Source organism: Protopterus annectens, chromosome 1.part1, assembly GCF_019279795.1.
Source record: "Protopterus annectens isolate FY-2018-M chromosome 1.part1, PAN1.0, whole genome shotgun sequence".
Classification (NCBI taxonomy): Eukaryota; Metazoa; Chordata; order Ceratodontiformes; family Protopteridae; genus Protopterus; species Protopterus annectens.
Genome location: NC_056726.1, coordinates 382,125,281 through 382,144,233, shown reverse-complemented (window position 1 = coordinate 382,144,233; position 18,953 = coordinate 382,125,281). Strand labels below are relative to the sequence as shown.

General features: G+C 38.0%; 1 protein-coding gene across 3 annotated transcripts in view; it reads left to right on the top strand.

Moving 5' to 3' along the window:
* Nucleotides 1-18,953, top strand: part of SEPTIN3 (septin 3) — a 743,127-nt gene that overhangs the window by 527,702 nt on the left and 196,472 nt on the right. The gene's annotated exons all lie outside the window — the stretch shown is intronic.

The following is an 18,953-nucleotide window of genomic DNA, read 5'->3' as shown; positions in this document are numbered from 1 at the left end:
CAGACAAACGGCAGCCAGACCTAGGGTAGATTTCTGATTTCCCATCCATTGGTCAATGGTTATACTTAAATAGGATAAAGGATGGACTCTGCATCACATGGATGTGGAGCCTGTTCCAGAACATGGGGATCCTCTAAGATACATATCTGTCTCATCAAAATGTCTTATTTATGCCACACGCAAAATTTAAATCCTTGGATCTAGTGGTTCAGATGCACTTCATCTCGTAAATTAGCAAAAGGTCCATCAGAGATGGATCTGAGGCTGCTTTGTATGCCAGGCAAAGATCACTTTTCAGTAGCTTTTTAGGAGACACAGTATAGACAAAGGGCTTTAAGGCAGTCCATACAGGAAAATGTGTTTGTACTCTGGATTCTCCTGGTAAGGAACCTTTGTGGGTGTTCCATCTGTTGCATATGTCTGGTACATGCTGAAGGGAATATTATACTCAATAATGAGTCTGATATGGGCCAAATAAAATGGCAGTAGAAAATCCTTGGACCTGGATGCCATGCCCTTACTTATAAGTTGGGAGTCATAGAATAATTTTCTTACTGCCTTGGTCACAATTTGGTCAAAGGCCAGATTACTGTCTACATATGTTCCCAGATCCCTGAATACCGGGTCAACTCTTAGAGGTGTCTTATTGATGGAGTAACTACCCTAGGTGGCAGTTTTCCCAAAATGAACTATAATGCATTTTTTGGCATTGTGTTTTAATCCATGATTTTGTCACCAGTCATTTGTTTGTGGTAGACCCGCTTGTAAGATATTTGTGTCATGAGGGATTCTATGATAAGTGTTTACAGTCTGCTAACATGGTCAGCCAAAGGCTCTTGACATTAGCCTTTATCTCCCAGAAGTAAATGCCAAATAGGAGTGGTCCCAGCATGGAGCCCTGCGGTACCCCACTTGTGACCAGTCTCTTAGTAGAGGTGGTATTACAAATCCTGACTTCTTGATTCCTGTCTGTGAGTAAGCTGGCAATCCAGTGAGTTATGTAGAGGTTTATGCCCAATTTGGTGAGTTTGTTATCTATACCTGAGTGGAGTATTTCTATCAAATGCCTTAGCCAAGTTCAGGTAGGCAATATGCACTGTTTCCCCATCATCTGTTGCCTTGGTGACCTTCTCAAAGAAGTCCACCAGGTTTAGTATGCATGACCTTCTCTTGACAAAGCCAAACTGAGATGGGTCCAGTATCTGAGGGTTGTCTATGTATTTGATCATTTCCATGATAATTCATTCCATGGCTTTGCATATTAGACTAGTCAGACTAATAAAGTCTTAGTTTCCAGGGTCCGATGTTGGTCGATCCTTGCAAAGTTGGATATTGTTGCAGTCCTATATTCTTGTGGGACAAAGCCTGTTTTGAGGCTATAGTTGAAAAGCAGCTCAAGTGGTCATGATAGGTCATGTTTCCAGCTATTCACTCACTTTCTTTACGTTTATTTTCAAACTCTACAATTTGTGATAGCAACATTGTCCTACCGTCACTTGTTCTTACTCCTGAACATCTCCACTAATAACCAATCACTGCCTCCCTTCAGACCAAAGTTCACTAATGGTGACAGTAATATGATTCGTGTACCATTATGCTTCTACTACAGTTAAACTGAGAGTTTGTTTTGCATTCATTTTATTTTAATACTGTAAATAGTGTGTAATTGCTATGACTCTTTTGTTATTATAATTTATGTAGCTGCATCTGTACTTATTTTAATTTATTGTTTTTGATTTACTTTTTTGTATGGATCATACCAGAAAAGGGGGTTTTAGACCAGAACATCTGCCAGTTAACAAATGTATAAAGAAACAGACTAACTAACTAAATAAAAAGGATGAGTATGATTATGTGTTTTTCTTTGCACTAAAACTATATTTAAAGGGGACATATAAATAAAATCATTATCATCATCATCATCAGCCCACTTTTTCCCATTTTTCTACATGGGGATGGGGTATCGTGTTATTTGTCGCCATCTCTCTCAATTCAATGGCACACTCCTGCCTTCTTCTACACTCATGCCTGACTGTCGCAGATCTTCTATCACACAATCCATCCACCTCTTTATTGGACATCCTCACTTCCTCTCACCTTCTTCTCTCTGTCACAAATCTTCCTCACCAGATTGTCTTCTGCTTTTCTGGACATGTGTCTTAACCACCATAAGCTGTTCTCTTTGATCTTTTCTGCAACTGGAGCTACTTTGGCTTCTGCTATGTTCTCATTTATTCAACTGTCCCACAGTGTGTATCCTACCACCCTTCTCAGACACTTCATTTCTAACTTCTTCATCTGCTCTGCCTTACTGCACAGATTTCTTTACCATACAGTAGTACTGGTCACACCACTGTCTTGTACACCTTACTTTTCAGCTTCTTTGGCATTCTTCTAGCATAAACTACACCTGAGACTCTATGCCAGTTGGCTGCCACCCCTCTGACTCTAGCTTTGACCTCTTCATTCAGACTTCCCTTATCATCCTCAACCACCCCTCCCAGATACTTGAAGCTATTTACCTATTCCACTATCTTCCCTTCTATCCCAGTTCTTAGCTTCTTCTGATTTCCCCAGTTTGTTGTCATTACCACTGACTTATCTGTGCTTAGTTTCATCCCATTTTCCTTCAGTTTTGCATTCCATTCCCCTATCCATGACTGAAGCTCTTGTTCAGAGTCTGCCTGTAATGCCACATTGTCTGCGTACAGCAACTTTGTTGATCTGTCCCCTCTGACCTGTTTGCTAATGTAGTCCATCACTAGTATGAACAGGAGTGGGCACAGAGCTAAACTCTGGTGCACATCCACTCCCAGTGGGAACCCCTCTGTGAGACCAAACACTGTTCATACTTAAGTCATTTGGTCTTTGTACATAGCCTGCACTACGTCTACCAGTAATATAAATAAATAAAATATAATTTATACTATAGATTGTTGTAATTGAATTAATGTTTGCTCTTGCTTTAATCTACTTATTTTATAAGTAATGACACTCTGAAGAACTTTCATGCACAGACTAATCCGCTCTATTTTCTGTGAAATGGAGATGCCACATTTCTCATTTATATAAAAGTAAAAGACCAACAAATAAAGTTGTGTATATTTTAGGTGGATCAGTTTTGCACTCAGGACACCTATATATATATATATATATATATATATATATATATATATATATATATCTGTTGTGTCTTTCGGCTTATCCCAGTTAGGGGTCGCCACAGTGGAACTCCGGTCCGCTAATGTTTGGTAGTGGATTTTTACGTGCCGAGTTACCAGCCCTGACGCACAACCTTCAATGAAGGCACACCCATTCACATATGCCTCCACACAGAAGACGCTCTAGCTGAGAATTGAACGGGACAACGTCTTGCTGTTAGGCGAAAATGCTACCGCAGCACCACTACCGCGGTTATATATATATATATATATATATATATATATATATATATATATATATATTGTATATTATTCAGTTTTGAGTTTTATGAAATTTGTTAAAAACACTTTAAATAACTTTTTTCAGTTTACAGTATTTAAATTCTTTATTTGTTTATTTGCTTGTTAACTGTCTAGGTGGGCTGTTTCTAAAGACTCATTTCAGCTCTGACCAGGCCAAAGACCCATATAAAATTGCACAAAGAACAAAATGAAATGAAATGATTGAGATGAAATTGCTTTCTGAAGTAGAATTAGAAATACATAAAGTGAATATAGTGTTAGATTATAAGTAAATGACTTTACAGTAATCATATTACATCTCATTAAACAGTCAAAAATGAAGTATTCAAATCAATATACTAGTGGCAGTTCTAGAAATTATCACGGATGATGCCACACAGGATCAGTGATTGCTGTAACACTAATCAAACTAAAGCATGAGTACTTCATCTTTTTCCACAAATGGCCTCTGTATCCACCAATTACAGTCAGTTTGTTGATTCTGTATACCTTTGAGGTGTCATTGTGATTAAAAAAATCACCATAGTAAAGTATTCAAACTTGCTTTACACAAATGCACAGTAGTCTTGCAGAACCAGATTAATGACTGCTTATCCTGGGCAAACAGCGCCAGGGCCAGATATTTTCTTCCTCACATGACCACTTTACCCAGCAATTATAGTCACTTTGTTGGCTGTGTATTACTCCAGCGCCTCTGACTGTAATATTAAAAATAATAGCCACACTTACATATTCATATTTGTTTCACACCAACACAGTAGCCAGAGTATAGCAATCCAGCTTACTTCACAAAAACTGTGCTTTAGCCCTGGAAAGCAAGATTAATAACTGTTTAAAAACAAGAAATAGCAAATGTCCAGTTACTTTAATCCACAAGCAGCCTCTCACTCAGTTAAAACCACTTTGCTGATTGTGTGCATCTCAGATGCCTAATTGTGATAAAAATAAGTGTCACAATAATACTTTTCAACTTTGTTTCATACAAGCAATAGCCATAGTAGAGTATTCTAACTGTTCATACAAATTACATTAGGCCTGCAAAACCAGAATAATTTGCAAACAATAGCATTTTCATCCACAGCCACATCTGGTGTGGCTGCTCCTATGCTCAGCAATTATTTTTACTTTGACTGTGTACATCCCAGATGTTTGACACTAATAAAATAAAAAAAATCCACAGTAATGTATTTCAACTCCATTTCACATAAACATGTAAGCTGCTAACCAGCCATAGTAATGTACTCCAACTCCACTCCTTTAAATCTGTCAAATACCCATAATGTATGGCTGCCTTCCAGGATTAAGAAAAAGTATACCTCATGCTACTACTCTTGATACTGTTTCCACTGTGGCCATCACATTTATTTTTACAATTTCAGATTTGATGGCTTATTGCTCATTGTTGTCCAATCCACTATGTAGGCAATACATCTGATTGTAAAAGGGACAGAGCACAAAGTCTGCAAACTGAATGGTCAGGTATGTAGTACCTCATTCATTTTGCATTGTGGTTTTGAATAGAGGTGCCGCTGGGCACTTATTTATTTTATTAAATAAAGAAATTCTACCACCAAGCCTCTAAACAAATAAAAAGTAAAGAAAGAAATATCAGGAAAGAGCCATTTGCTGAATGAAACCCTAGCCTAGTTCACATATTCCTAAGACCACCCATGACATGTTTAAAAGCCCAGGGATAATTTTACAATTACAAAGAAATACTGACTCAAAGAAAGCACAGCTCACATTACTTTATTTAAAATAAATAAAAGAGCAACTCCATAAATGTTTACAGTTTACACTGTGTTTCTTCAGATTAATAAAAAACAAAATGAGTGAAAACAAAAAAAATTTTAAGTAGAATCTTGTCACAGTCATCTGATTAAAACAATTAAGTTCTTAAAGGCAGAAGCCATCACTTAAGTTTTCCTGTTCTCAGCACTAATACATGTTTTAACCTTGCTTTACCGTTTAGGCCAGGATATTTATCTGCCCTCAAATATTTATCCATATACATTCCTTATCTGTTAAACACACCAGGTCACCCCTCCTCTTGCCTTCATGCATAGTTTAAAAACCATGAATGCAAATTAATTTTGTGACTTTCCTCTAAAATGTTTTAATTTTTTAAAGAAAAGTGGATCGATATTTTTTTCTTGTAAAAATTGACTTTATAGCCTTAGCAGCAATCCTGGAAGTACATGTTAAATTAAGGAAGGTATGGTAGTGCCCATGGTAATAAATTGGGTTCCATTCTTCCAGGCATCTTCATGTCAGGTAGGTAAATGGCCTACACTTGGCCATCATCTTTAGTAAACTTTGATGCAGTCTCTAATTTCAAAATCACTGTTTTAAGTCTAACATTATCTTGGTTTCGTGAACTAAAAGATTTAGGGGAGTTAAATTTTGTCAACTTAAAAAAAACTTTTGTTTAGTAGTGCAGCCTTGAGCCTCTTTTTAGCAAAGCCACCCACACCATATCAGAATGCAAAATATTTGACATGGAAGGTTAATAGCACCAAATAAAAAGATGAAGAACTTTTACAGACAGACATCACGTCATAAACTGTAGTGGTGCCTCCTTCTTGGTGCCTCCAGTTCTTCCCCTGGTTTACCCACATCTTGGTCTCCTCACACCATCCAGATTTTTTTTTTTGCCTTTGTGTACTAATTTTACCATTCAGCTTTTTCCTACATCTTTTAAACACCCCGTAACCAACCAAAAACTGCACTATATCAACCATGAAGGAAATTACCAAATTAAATTGACTCTGTAGACCACTAGGCTCCCAAAGGCTATAGATCTCAGGATGCTATCACCAGCAGCCAGCATGAAAGTGGTTGTGGCTGTCATGTCTTCCTTTATGGCATCTACCTTTTGATTTGTTGATGGCCTGAATACAAATCATGACTAAGAAAAGAAATTCTGTCTTTTTTTTCCTTTCAAGGAAGAAGTAAGATATAGCCAAGGCTTAGTGTTCAAAGATGGAAAAAAACAGTAGTTCCCAACAAACAGAGTAGATGAATGCTTGCAAGGACACGTAAATCATATCTGGGAATGGTGCCTGTCTCCCTATCCCCCCACCAAAAAATAAGGTAGTCACCTGATGTATATGGTGTTAGAATGGATGAAAGGGACAGAACACATGGTCATAGTCCTATATTTCAAATTTCTGCTGTCAGACATATGCATAAATTGCCTTCTCAGCCCTGCACTAAAAAGACACACACCTTCTGTGTGCCTCCCTGATATTATATTGGGATGATAATGAAAGAGCAAATAGAACTCAGTAAAATATTTCAACTTATTCTTACACAGCAAGCTTCTCTATTCCCTACCCCCAAAAGCTAGACACCTATATACACATCTGATATTTGATTGTGAGAAAAATGGGAAAAAATAATAATTGCAGTGATGTGTAATGTATTCTAAAATGTTGCTCCTAGTCAGTATGCTGTCCTACATAGTCAACAGTGATTTTCTGATGTAAGATCTGATTATGAGGAATGTTAAAGAACCACTCACCATGCTAGCTCCACACTCAACATAAGTTGTAGCAACTTTCTGTGCACAGCTCTGTGCAAGGTAGGTTTTACTCTAAGGAAGCTGCAGGGCAGTGGCCTCTACATAGCCTGTATTAAAATCCATGTATACAATCTAGAGTGTAGGTGCTGCCAAGCCCAAGAATCTCTGAGTAGCTATATGATGTCCTTCTATTCTGCTACTGCAGTATTCTTTACATGAGGGAGATTACCTGCCAAACAATACAATGCTGGCCAGACTACAAAAGACTTTAGTGCCTAGGGTGCATGGTATGTTGCACATAGGCAGCTATTGGACATAGGCCATAAAAGTGATGTAAGCACGCACCATCTTCATCACTTCTTTGCCACCAGACAGAACTCGCCTTCCATATGTATGGTCTGGTCACCAAAGAATTTGCAGTTTCAAAGTCTCAGATAAAGGCCCCATTTTGGAAAGTCTTTTTATACTATTTGGTTGTATATAGAGATTAATGTAATCCAAGAAGGGAAAATGCCAATGTGAACATCAGATTCCACATAAAGACAACCACCAACAGTGCCTTTTCTGTCTTGTGCCTACCCACGACCATAAAGCGTGCCCAATTTGCCACTCCTTTGATCCCAAAACCATAAGAAGTAGGCTGAATTCTCTTTTCATCTACTTGGAAAACCAGCAGTTAAAACTTCTCACAAAAAGGATGGTGGGTCCCTCAGGGTTGGAGACTAAGTTGTTAGTGAAGTGGAAAACCAAGAAACCTAGGATGGAAGCTTCAGCTGCACCTCCAGTGACAGACCTCTCCAGAAATGATTGCTAGTCCAGAGATACAGTTGGGGCCATCGTCCGATCCACAGGCCAAACCCATAATGGAGGTCGCCTTGGAGAAGGATATCAGCATGTCCTTGGAGGTACGGCAGGTGTCCAGTATGGATGTCCAAGGGGATTCCAGACATATAAGTACTGAAGGCCCTAAGGGGATCTCGACCATTCTAGTTAGAGTGTAAGTGGACTCAGACATAATCGAGTGTAGGATTACGTCCAGCCCACCATACCTACATAGAGATGATAGTCCTTGCAATAAGAAATAAAAGTTTAAACATGCTTCTCCACCCTCTGATTTTCAAAAGGATTAGCAGGCTTTCTCATAGAGCATTTTTAATGCTCTCATGTCTCCTTATACCCCCTCCAGGGGGTACTGTACCTACCTCTGCCTGGACAGCTTCACTTTAAAACAGAGCTATGGAAGAAACCTCTTCAGAAGAGGAACAATGTTCTGATGATGAGTCACTGGCCTACTCAACACAGATCTCCTCCCCACTAGATTATGATTTCCCAGAGGAAGACTCTAATGGGGGTGATTTATCAGCAGAGGAAATTTCCTTTAGTGACACCTTGGCCAAGATGCAGGAATATTTCAAGTGGGAAAGCACTGAAATGTCAGATGTTCAAAAATGCTACTATGACTTACTGCAGGTGTACTCCAGTCCCTCAGCTGACCACTCTATCCTTCCTGCTTTCTTAGATGTAATTGCATCTTCAAGCAAACCTCCAGATTCACAGCCTTCAGCACCCCTCAAACTAAGACAAGAAAGTCTGGGAAGAGACAATGATCATTTACAACTCCTTAACAAAAACAGCCCTTTCCAGACAGGCCAGGGTTCATTTGACTATTTGGACCCCAAATCACCCCCACCCCTTTTCCATCACCTTTCTCTTTCAAGGGCAGCTTGGGAAAACATTACTCAAGACTCTTAGGTGCTTTCCATCATAAAAATGGGTATTTCATGGTTTGGGAGTCTCTGCCTCCTTTCAGGAGCATTCCCCAACAAACCAAAGAACAACTTTCCCTGTTTCCACAGGTGTTGCAAAACCTGTTGGATTAAGGCACTATTCAACATGTCCCCATTCATCAAGAAGCAAAGGGGTTTTATTCCAGGATGTTTCTAATTCAAAGACCCATCTTCCTCGACACCTACTTGAAAGTACTAAAACACAAAGCACTGCCTTTGGAATACCAGTTAGCAGAAATACGTAGTCCATACGTGTAATCCCAAATTCTTTAATAAATCACAGTAAGTAAAACACAGCAGTTTAGCACTTTCGTTCAAACACCTTGAACTTCATCAGAACTAAAGACATAAAACTTCTAGTGCAATATATATATATATATATATATATATATATATATATATATATATATAAGTTAAATGGTCATATAAAATCCAATAAAAAAGCCTTTTCAATTAAACAATCAAAGCCTATTTAAAGATACAGTGCTATTAGAACCATGTTAAATATAAACATGAAATATGAAAACATAACTGCATAAATAACTTGAAAAATAAACATTTTTGTAAAATCAATGTCCTAAAAGTACTTAAATAATATGTTTAGATAATTTATAAAAATGCACATACTAAAATGTTGCCGCTGTCTTAAACCTGGAATAATAGAAATTACTTCATTTAAGCCTGGATATCTGTTGGCTTGTAAAGTCAATTGCCAGAACAGCTGTCTATATTCCAAGAGTTTTTCTAGTTTCCTCCTCTTGGATTTTTTTGCACTTGTTCTAAAACAAAAAACTTTTAATGAACATTATCACAACTTTTTGCATGCTTAGCCAAAGCATTAATTTCTACATTATGTGTTAAATAGTAAACATGTTCATATATACACTTTTTAGTGCTCTCTCAGTTTTTCCTCTGTAGAAGGCACTACACCTGCAAGTGCAAATGCACACTAAACCAACAGAATTACAAATAGAATATGACTCGGACCGCAACTCTTTACCACAGCTTTCCAAATAAATAAATTCAGCATTACTAATATTAGTGCACTGTTTACAGCAGCCATATTTAAACATACCAGTTTTATTTTGATTGTTGAGCAGAGAACTACAAGCACTACATTCAATCATATCTTTTAAACAAATGCCCTTCCTGTATACGAACTTAGGATTTTTTTAAATATCTAAAGTCCTAGGTAGTTGGCTAAATAACTTCCAATATTTTAAAATAGTATCTTTAATAACATAAAATTCCTTATTATATTCCAAACAGACAGTGTTACACAAACATTTGTCATTAGACATACCCTGACTTACTTCAATATATTGTGCTGTTGAGTATGGGGGTATACCTATTATCCCTTCCCAGATTTACTTCCTTAACAATATCCATAAGAAATTTATCAGTATAACCTCTCAGGATGAACATCATATTTAAGTGTTCACATTCATCCAAAAAAATCTGTCCTTAAAGAACACACACACGGGCTGTTCTTACCAACTGGCCCTTCTCTATATTTTTTTTTCTGTACTAAAGGATGTTCACTACTAAAATGAAAGAAAGAATTACAATATGTTGGCTTTTAGTAAATTTGTGATATATATTTTTAATACAACATTCTTATAAATGTGTACATCTAAATAATTAGAATTGTCCTCTGTAATACAATAGGTGAATTTAAGAAATTCAGTTGTGGAAGAAAGGTAGTTAATAAATTCTTTCCAACAGCTCTTTAGTACTTGTCTAAATGATGCATATATCATCCAGGAACCTAGTACATAAATTACAGCCTCTGTAATAAAGAGAGTTAATAACATACCTTCTCTTCCATTCACAGAGTACTAAGTTTGAAAAATAGGTGCACACGATGCACCCATGGCTACACCTTCCTTTTGTTGAACTATTTCTCATTCAAAATATACATAAATACGTTTTAATATTAATTCCATCATCTCCAATAAAATACCACAATCAATGCTAGTCAAAGACTTACACTCTTGTATCACCTCATTAAACCATTCTAAACCAGTTCCATGTGGAATCACAGTAAAAAGATGTATCACATCAATAGCAACAAATATGGCACAGTGGCATAGTTGTTAACGTTGTCATTTCACAGCAAGAGGTTCTCCGGTTCAATTCTCGGCTGGGGTTCCTTCTGTGCAGAGTCTGCATGTTCTCCTTGCATTTGTGTGGGTTTCCTCCAGGTGTTTTGGGTTCTTCCCATGTTACAAAGACTTGCATCTGGAGTGTTTCTCCCTGGGCCTCCTCTGAAAGTTGTCTTGTTCCAAGTCGGACTTTCCCGGTAAACAAATGTTAAATAAATATAAATAAATAAAGCATTATCTAAATAAGGAACCCTATTTAATCTATTACGAAAATCCCAGGAATCTTTTAATATTTGTGTCTTTAAATCATAAAATGGTTTCAACTTACGGTCAATATATACTGCTAAAGGATAAGTCTTTGAGCCTGTGCCAGAAACAATTAACCTCAAGGGGGGGAGTTAATCACATCTTTATGGACTTTGGGTATTCCAGACACATTAGGGATCCTGGGATGTGAATTTACAAGAAACGCATAAGTACTGTTGTCAATAGATCCCTGCATTAAAAAATCATATAGAGCCATATCAATCTTCTGGTATGAAATGTTTACCTCATTCCTAGTGACACTGGTGTAAGTCTCACCTTGATATAGCAAATTCAACATTCTACCCCCATAATCCACTTTGTCCGTGATTACTAATCTACCCCTCTTGTCTAGTTTCATGGTACGAATGTAATTATTAGAAACTAAACTGTACAAAGTGCCTTTTTCTTTTCTTGTCAAATTATATTGTTGGATCAAAGCACCATTTAGCATATCCCTATTCATCAAAGAGACAAAGGGTTTTATTCCAGGATGTTTATAGTTCCAAGGAAATAAGGCCCCTGGAGAGACTCATCTTAGATCTTTCCTTCCTTAACACTTACCTGTAAGTACCCACTTTCAGGATGCTCACATTACAAACTATGTTCCCTCTGTTCCCTCTGAACTTACCTCAAGCCTTTATGGCCTCAATAGACATAAAGGATGCCTACCTTCACATTTCAATTCATCCCTGTTACAGGAAATAGTTAAGGTTCTCTGTAGCCTCTGGACACTTTCAGATTTCATCTTTGCCCTTTGGACTTTCTACTGCCCCAAGGGTATTCACAAAGTGCCTGTCACCAGTTGTGGCATTCTGCAGACTGCAGAGCACCCAAGTATTCCCATACCTGGACGATTTTCTTTTCCAAGTAGCAAGTCCAGAGGTACTAGAGCAAAATCTCAGCTACACAGTTTCCATCCTGCTTTCCCTAGGATTTACTATAAATTATCAAAAACCTGTTCTCTCCCCAACACAGGACTACATTTTCCTGGGATTCAGAATCCAAACAGACCTCATGAAGGTTTTACTTCCCATTCAGAAGGTTCAGGAGCTTAGTGCTTTATTTCAAAGCCTCATCTCTGTCTCACACATCAGCCAGAACCTTTCTGAGAACCCTGGGCTTCATGGCATCCACCATCGCTGTGCTCCCTGTGGCTAAAATGCACAGGAGAAAATTGCAATGGTTCCTGAAATCAATGTGGACACGATATACGCACCCACTGGAATTCCTCTTCTTCCCTGCCTGAAGAGGGAAATAATCTGGTGGAGTCAACAACTCTCTGCCCACCCAGATCTCCCGCTTCCTCTTTCACCAGTACAAAAGATGTACACAGGGGAGCAGCCTTTGGCTCCATGAAAGCAGAAGGCACCTGGTCACCCTCTCAAAGAAAGGATCACATCAGCATAAAAGAAATGAGAGCACTGCTGTTGGCACTCCAGGCTTTTCAGTCTCTCCTCATTCCAGGGCCCTTAAATATTTTTCACAGACAACATGACAGTGATCTGGTACGTGAACAAACAGGTCTTACCTCCTGTGCAGGCTAGCCCTGTAAGTGTGGGAGCTGGCAGTCAAATTGCAGACAAGCCTTCAGGCAGTATACAGTCTCTCAATCCTAAATGTATTGGCAGACACAATGAGCAGGTCCAAAACACAACCCCATGAATGGATGCTTCACAGGAATGTGTTCTTGGACATTGTCCACTGTTGGGGTACTCCACAAGTAGATCTCTTTGCCTCCCCCATGAACAGACAGCTTCTCAGTTTTGTGCCAAAGACCCACACCCTCTGGTCTAGAAAATGGACCTACTTAGTTTTTCGTGGAGAGGGATGTTTCTATATCCATTTCCTCCCCTACCTCTCATTCCAAAAGTCCTACTAAAGATACAGCAGGATAAACCAAAAAATCTTGACGGTGACCCCATTTTGCCCAAGACAGCATTGGCTCCCCTTACTCCTGCATTTAGTCAAGGGCAGTTACCACAAGTTACCCCACAGACTGGACCTACTCACCCAACACAAGGGAACCCTCATCTACCCTCACCTATCATCCTGCAGATGACACTGTAGGTGATAGGGCCTTGATTCCTTTCAGACACCTTGTTTCAGAGGACATGCTTAGGGTACTGCAGGAGGCCAGGAAACTCAATACTAGAAAATCTTATTTAGCCAAATGGAAAAGATTTTCAATTTAGTGTCTGTCATGTAACCTGGACCCACTAACAGTGGAAGTACCCGTGGTTCTAGCAAACCTATGTGAGTTACTGGATGCTGGTCTAATATATTCTTCAATGAAAGTACATGTCATCTATCTCTTACTGTCTTCTCTCCCACCTCCCTTGGGTTCCAGATCAGAGACTAAACAATTCATGAAAGGTGTCCTTCACATGAGAGCTCACAGGAAACCAGCTCCATCCCCCTGGGAGCTTAACTTTGTCTTGGAAAAAATGACTTTAGCCCCTTCTGAGCCAGCAGCTTCTGCATTTCTAAAATGCTGCTCCTGGAAAACAGTCTTGCTGCTGGCAATCACTTCTGCCAGAAGGGTTTCTGAACTCCAGGCCCTTATGGTCTCCCCACCTTTCTTGGTGTTCCACAAGGACAGAGTATCTCTTTGCAACAATCCTTCCTTTATGCCTAAACTGGTAAATGAGTTCTAACTCAACCAAGCTATCCACCTTCCTACCTTTTTTGTTTCACCCCAAATCTCTGCACAAAGAGTTCTGCACACTCTGGACGTACACAGACAGCTTAGGTTTTACCTTGACAAAACCAAGAGTATTAGAAAATTGGACCAGTTGTTTGTTTCCTTTCATCCTAGAGCCCTAGGCCTTCCTGTCTCTAAGCAAACTATTTCTAGCAGGAATTCTAAGGCTATCTCCTTCTGCTATGAATACCATGGAAAGAGCCCCTCTTCTTCCATTAAGGCACACTCTACCACAGCTATTGCCTCCTCTGGCACCATCTTCAAAGGGTTGGACACCAATTCCATTCTGGAGGCAGGTACTTGTTCATCAGTCCATACCTTTACCAAGCATTACAAATGGAACAACATCTCCAGATCCAGTGCAGGGCTTCCCAAGGCCTTTCACTATGGCTTCCTGGAAAGCTCCTCTGTCTCTGCCCCTTCCCTGTCCTTCTCCTCATGAGCTTTCACACTCTCCCTCATGTAAAGAATACTGCAACAGCAGAGTAGAATGACATAGATAAGTTGTGTAAAATCTTACCATAACATTATATGTCCTTCTCTTCTCTGTTGCAGTATTCTATCCTGCCCTTCTTCCCCCTGCACTTTATTCTTCCTTGGATGTACCTAGCTTACATACCTATTTCTCAAACGTTCTCCCTGTGGAACTCAGTTCTGAGGATGGTGCGTGCATATGTCGCTTTTATGACTTATGTCCAATAGCAGCCTATGTGCGACATACCACACTCTAGACACTGAAGTCTTTTGTATACTGGGTGACATCTGGTCATTTGGCAGGCAAGCTCCCTCATGTAAAGAATATTGTAACAGAGAAGAGAAGAGAAAGGCTCATCCAGACTCTGCTACAGGAAAGGTTAGTTTGCTTTTATTTTTTGTATTTTTGTATTACTTTATTGCCTCTCTATATTTTGAATACTGTGGTTTGTTTTCTTTACCTTGTGTTTTACTTGCATTCTGCGTTAACAGCATATTAAAACTTCAAAACAGACCACAGCTCTCTCTCCTGTGAGTCAGGCAGAAATTAGAACTGAGTCAGGCAGAAATTAGAACTGATCAATTAAGGACTCATTCATAAGATAAAAGAGGTCACTTAAGGTTAATCATTTGTTGACTGAGGGGATGGAGCTAGGAACTAAACCTTCTATTTAAGGGGTAAAATAAAACATTTCAGAGCTTTACCAGAAAGGCTCATCCAGACTCTGCTACACTTTGCTGTGAAGGAAAGGTTAGTTTGCTTTTATTTTTTGTATTTGTGTATTACTTTATTGCCTCTCTATATTTTGAATACTATGGTTTGTTTTCTTTACCTTGTGTTTTACTTGCATTCTGCTTTAACAGCATATTAAAACTTCAAAAGAGACCACAGCTCTCTCTCTTCTGAGTCAGGCAGAAATTAGAACTGAGTCAGGCAAAAATTAGAACTGATCAATTAAGGACTCATTCATAAGATAGAAGAGGTCACTTAAGGTTAATCATTTGTTAACTGAGGGGTGGAGCTAGGAACTAAACCTTCTATTTAAGGGGTAAAATAAAATATTTCAGAGCTTTACCAGAAAGGCTCATCCAGACTCTGCTACACTTTGCTGTGAAGGAAAGGTTAGTTTGCTTTTTTTTTTGTATTTTTGTATTACTTTATTGCCTCTCTATATTTTGAATACTGTGGTTTCTTTTCTTTACCTTGTGTTTTACTTGCATTCTGCTTTAACAGCATATTAAAACTTCAAAAGAGACCACAGCTCTCTCTCTTCTGAGTCAGGCAGAAATTAGAACTAAGTCAGGCAGAAATTAGAACTGATCAATTAAGGACTCATTCATAAGATAGAAGGGGTCACTTAAGGTTAATCATTTGTTAACTGAGGGGTGGAGCTAGGAACTAAACCTTCTATTTAAGGGGTAAAATAAAAAAAATCAGAGTTTTACCAGAAAGGCTCATCCAGACTCTGCTACACTTTGCTGTGAAGGAAAGGTTAGTTTCCTTTTATTTTTTGTATTTTTGTATTACTTAATTCCCTCTCTATATTTTGAATACTGTGGTTTGTTTTCTTTACCTTGTGTTTTACCTGCATTCTGCTTTAACAGCATATTAAAACTTTAAAATAGACCACAGCTCTCTCTCTCTTCTGAGTCATGCAGAAATTAGAACTGTGTCAGGCAGGAATTAGAACTGATCAATTAAGGACTCATTCATAAGATAGAAGAGGTCACTTCAGATTAATCATTTGTTAACTGAGGGGTGGAGCTAGGAACTAAACATTCTATTTAAGTGGTAAAATAAAACATTTCTGAGCTTTACCAGAAAGGCTCATCCAGACTCTGCTACACTTTGCTGTGAAGGAAAGGTTAGTTTCCTTTTATTTTTTGTATTTTTGTATTACTTAATTGCCTCTCTATATTTTGAATACTGTGGTTTGTTTTCTTTACCTTGTGTTTTACTTGCATTCTGCTTTAACAGCATATTAAAACTTCAAAAGAGACCACAGCTCTCTCTTCTGAGTCAGGCAGAAATTAGAACTGAGTCAGGCAGAAATTTGAACTGATCAATTAAGGACTCATTCATAAGATAGAAGAGGTCACTTAAGGTTAATCATTTGTTAACTGAGGGGGTGGAGCTAGGAACTAAACCTTCTATTTAAGGGGTAAAATAAAACATTTCAGAGCTTTACCAGAAAGGCTCATCCAGACTTTGCTACACTTTGCTGTGAAGGAAAGGTTAGTTTCCTTTTATTTTTTGTATTTTTGTATTACTTAATTGCCTCTCTATATTTTGAATACTGTGGTTTGTTTTCTTTACCTTGTGTTTTACTTGCATTCTGCTTTAACAGCATATTAAAACTTCAAAAGAGACCACAACTCTCTCTCTCTTCTGAGTCAGGCAGAAATTAGAACTGAGTCAGGCAGAAATTAGAACTGATCAATTAAGGACTCATTCATAAGATAGAAGAGGTCACTTAAGGTTAATCATTTGTTAACTGAGGGGGTGGAGCTAGGAACTAAACCTTCTATTTAAGGGGTAAAATAAAACATTTGAGAGCTTTACCAGAAAGGCTCATCCAGACTCTGCTACACTTTGCTGTGAAGGAAAGGTTAGTTTGCTTTTATTTTTTTGTATTTTTGTATTACTTTATTGCCTCTCTATATTTTGAATACTGTGGTTTATTTTCTTTACCTTGTGTTTTCCTTGCATTCTGCTTTAACAGCATATTAAAACTTCAAAAGAGACCACAACTCTCTCTCTTCTGAGTCAGGCAGAAATTAGAACTGAGTCAGGCAGAAATTAGAACTGATCAATTACGGACTCATTCATAAGATAGAAGAGGTCACTTAAGGTTAATCATTTGTTAACTGTGGGGGTGGAGCTAGGAACTAAACCTTCTATTTAAGGGGTAAAATAAAACATTTCAGAGCTTTACCAGAAAGGCTCATCCAGACTCTGCTACACTTTGCTGTGAAGGAAAGGTTAGTTTCCTTTTATTTTTTGTATTTTTGTATTACTTAATTGCCTCTCTATATTTTGAATACTGTGGTTTGTTTTCTTTACCTTGTGTTTTACTTGCATTCTGCTTTAACAGCATATTAAAACTTCAAAAAAGACCACAGCTCTCTCTCTTCTGAGTCAGGCAGAAATTAGAACTGATCAATTAAGGACTCATTCATAAGATAGAAGAGGTCACTTAAGGTTAATCATTTGTTAACTGAGGGGGGGAGCTAGGAATTTTTGTAGTACTTTATTGCCTCTCTATATTTTGAATACTGTGGTTTGTTTTCTTTACCTTGTGTTTTACTTGCATTCTGCTTTAACAGCATATTAAAACTTCAAAAGAGACCACAGCTCTCTCTCTTCTGAGTCAGGCAGAAATTAGAACTGAGTCAGGCAGAAATTAGAACTGATCAATTAAGGACTCATTCATAAGATAGAAGAGGTCACTTAAGGTTAATCATTTGTTAACTGAGGGGGTGGAGCTAGGAACTAAACCTTCTATTTAAGGGGTAAAATAAAACATTTCAGAGCTTTACCAGAAAGGCTCATCCAGACTTTGCTACACTTTGCTGTGAAGGAAAGGTTAGTTTCCTTTTATTTTTTGTATTTTTGTATTACTTAATTGCCTCTCTATATTTTGAATACTGTGGTTTGTTTTCTTTACCTTGTGTTTTACTTGCATTCTGCTTTAACAGCATATTAAAACTTCAAAAGAGACCACAACTCTCTCTCTTCTGAGTCAGGCAGAAATTAGAACTGAGTCAGGCAGAAATTAGAACTGATCAATTAAGGACTCATTCATAAGATAGAAGAGGTCACTTAAGGTTAATCATTTGTTAACTGAGGGGATAGAGCTAGGAACTAAATATTCTATTTAAGGGGTAAAATAAAACATTTCAGAGCTTTACTAGAAAGACTCATCCAGACTCTGCTACACTTTGCTGTGAAGGAAAGGTTAGTTTGCTTTTATTTTTTGCATTTTTGTATTACTTTATTGCCTTTCTATATTTTGAATACTGTGGTTTGTTTTCTTTACCTTGTGTTTTACTTGCATTCTGCTTTAACAGCATACTAAAACTTCAAAAGAGACCACAGCTCTCTCTCTTCTGAATCAGGCAGAAAAATACCACTGTCTTTCTAGTTGCCTGCCTCTTATGTTAATCTAAACATATATCTCATTTCCTCTCTACTTTCACTGGCTTGTGTGAGTAATCACAAAATTATCATTTTTTAAATCCTTCCCCTTCAACTATTTAAATTTATTGGCCATCCTGCTGTATTCCATAGTACCAGAATACAAAAGTGACCACCCCTTTCAATCCATCTTGCTGTTTTAAAAATAGTAACTCTCCACTAAACCTTAACTTTTTAAACAGGCAAAACTTAAGTTACCTACTTTCACATCTAACTTCTCTAGTGCACACTGCAGTGTGCATTTTTTTTTCATCTTACCTTTAAGCATCCCTGTGACTAACACTTTCTCTAATACCTGCTGGAAAGCACTAGGAAGCCTTAAACTGATACAGTCACTCAACTCTCCTTGTTAATAAGGATAAATTAATAGTGGGCACTAAACAGCCTGTAATTGC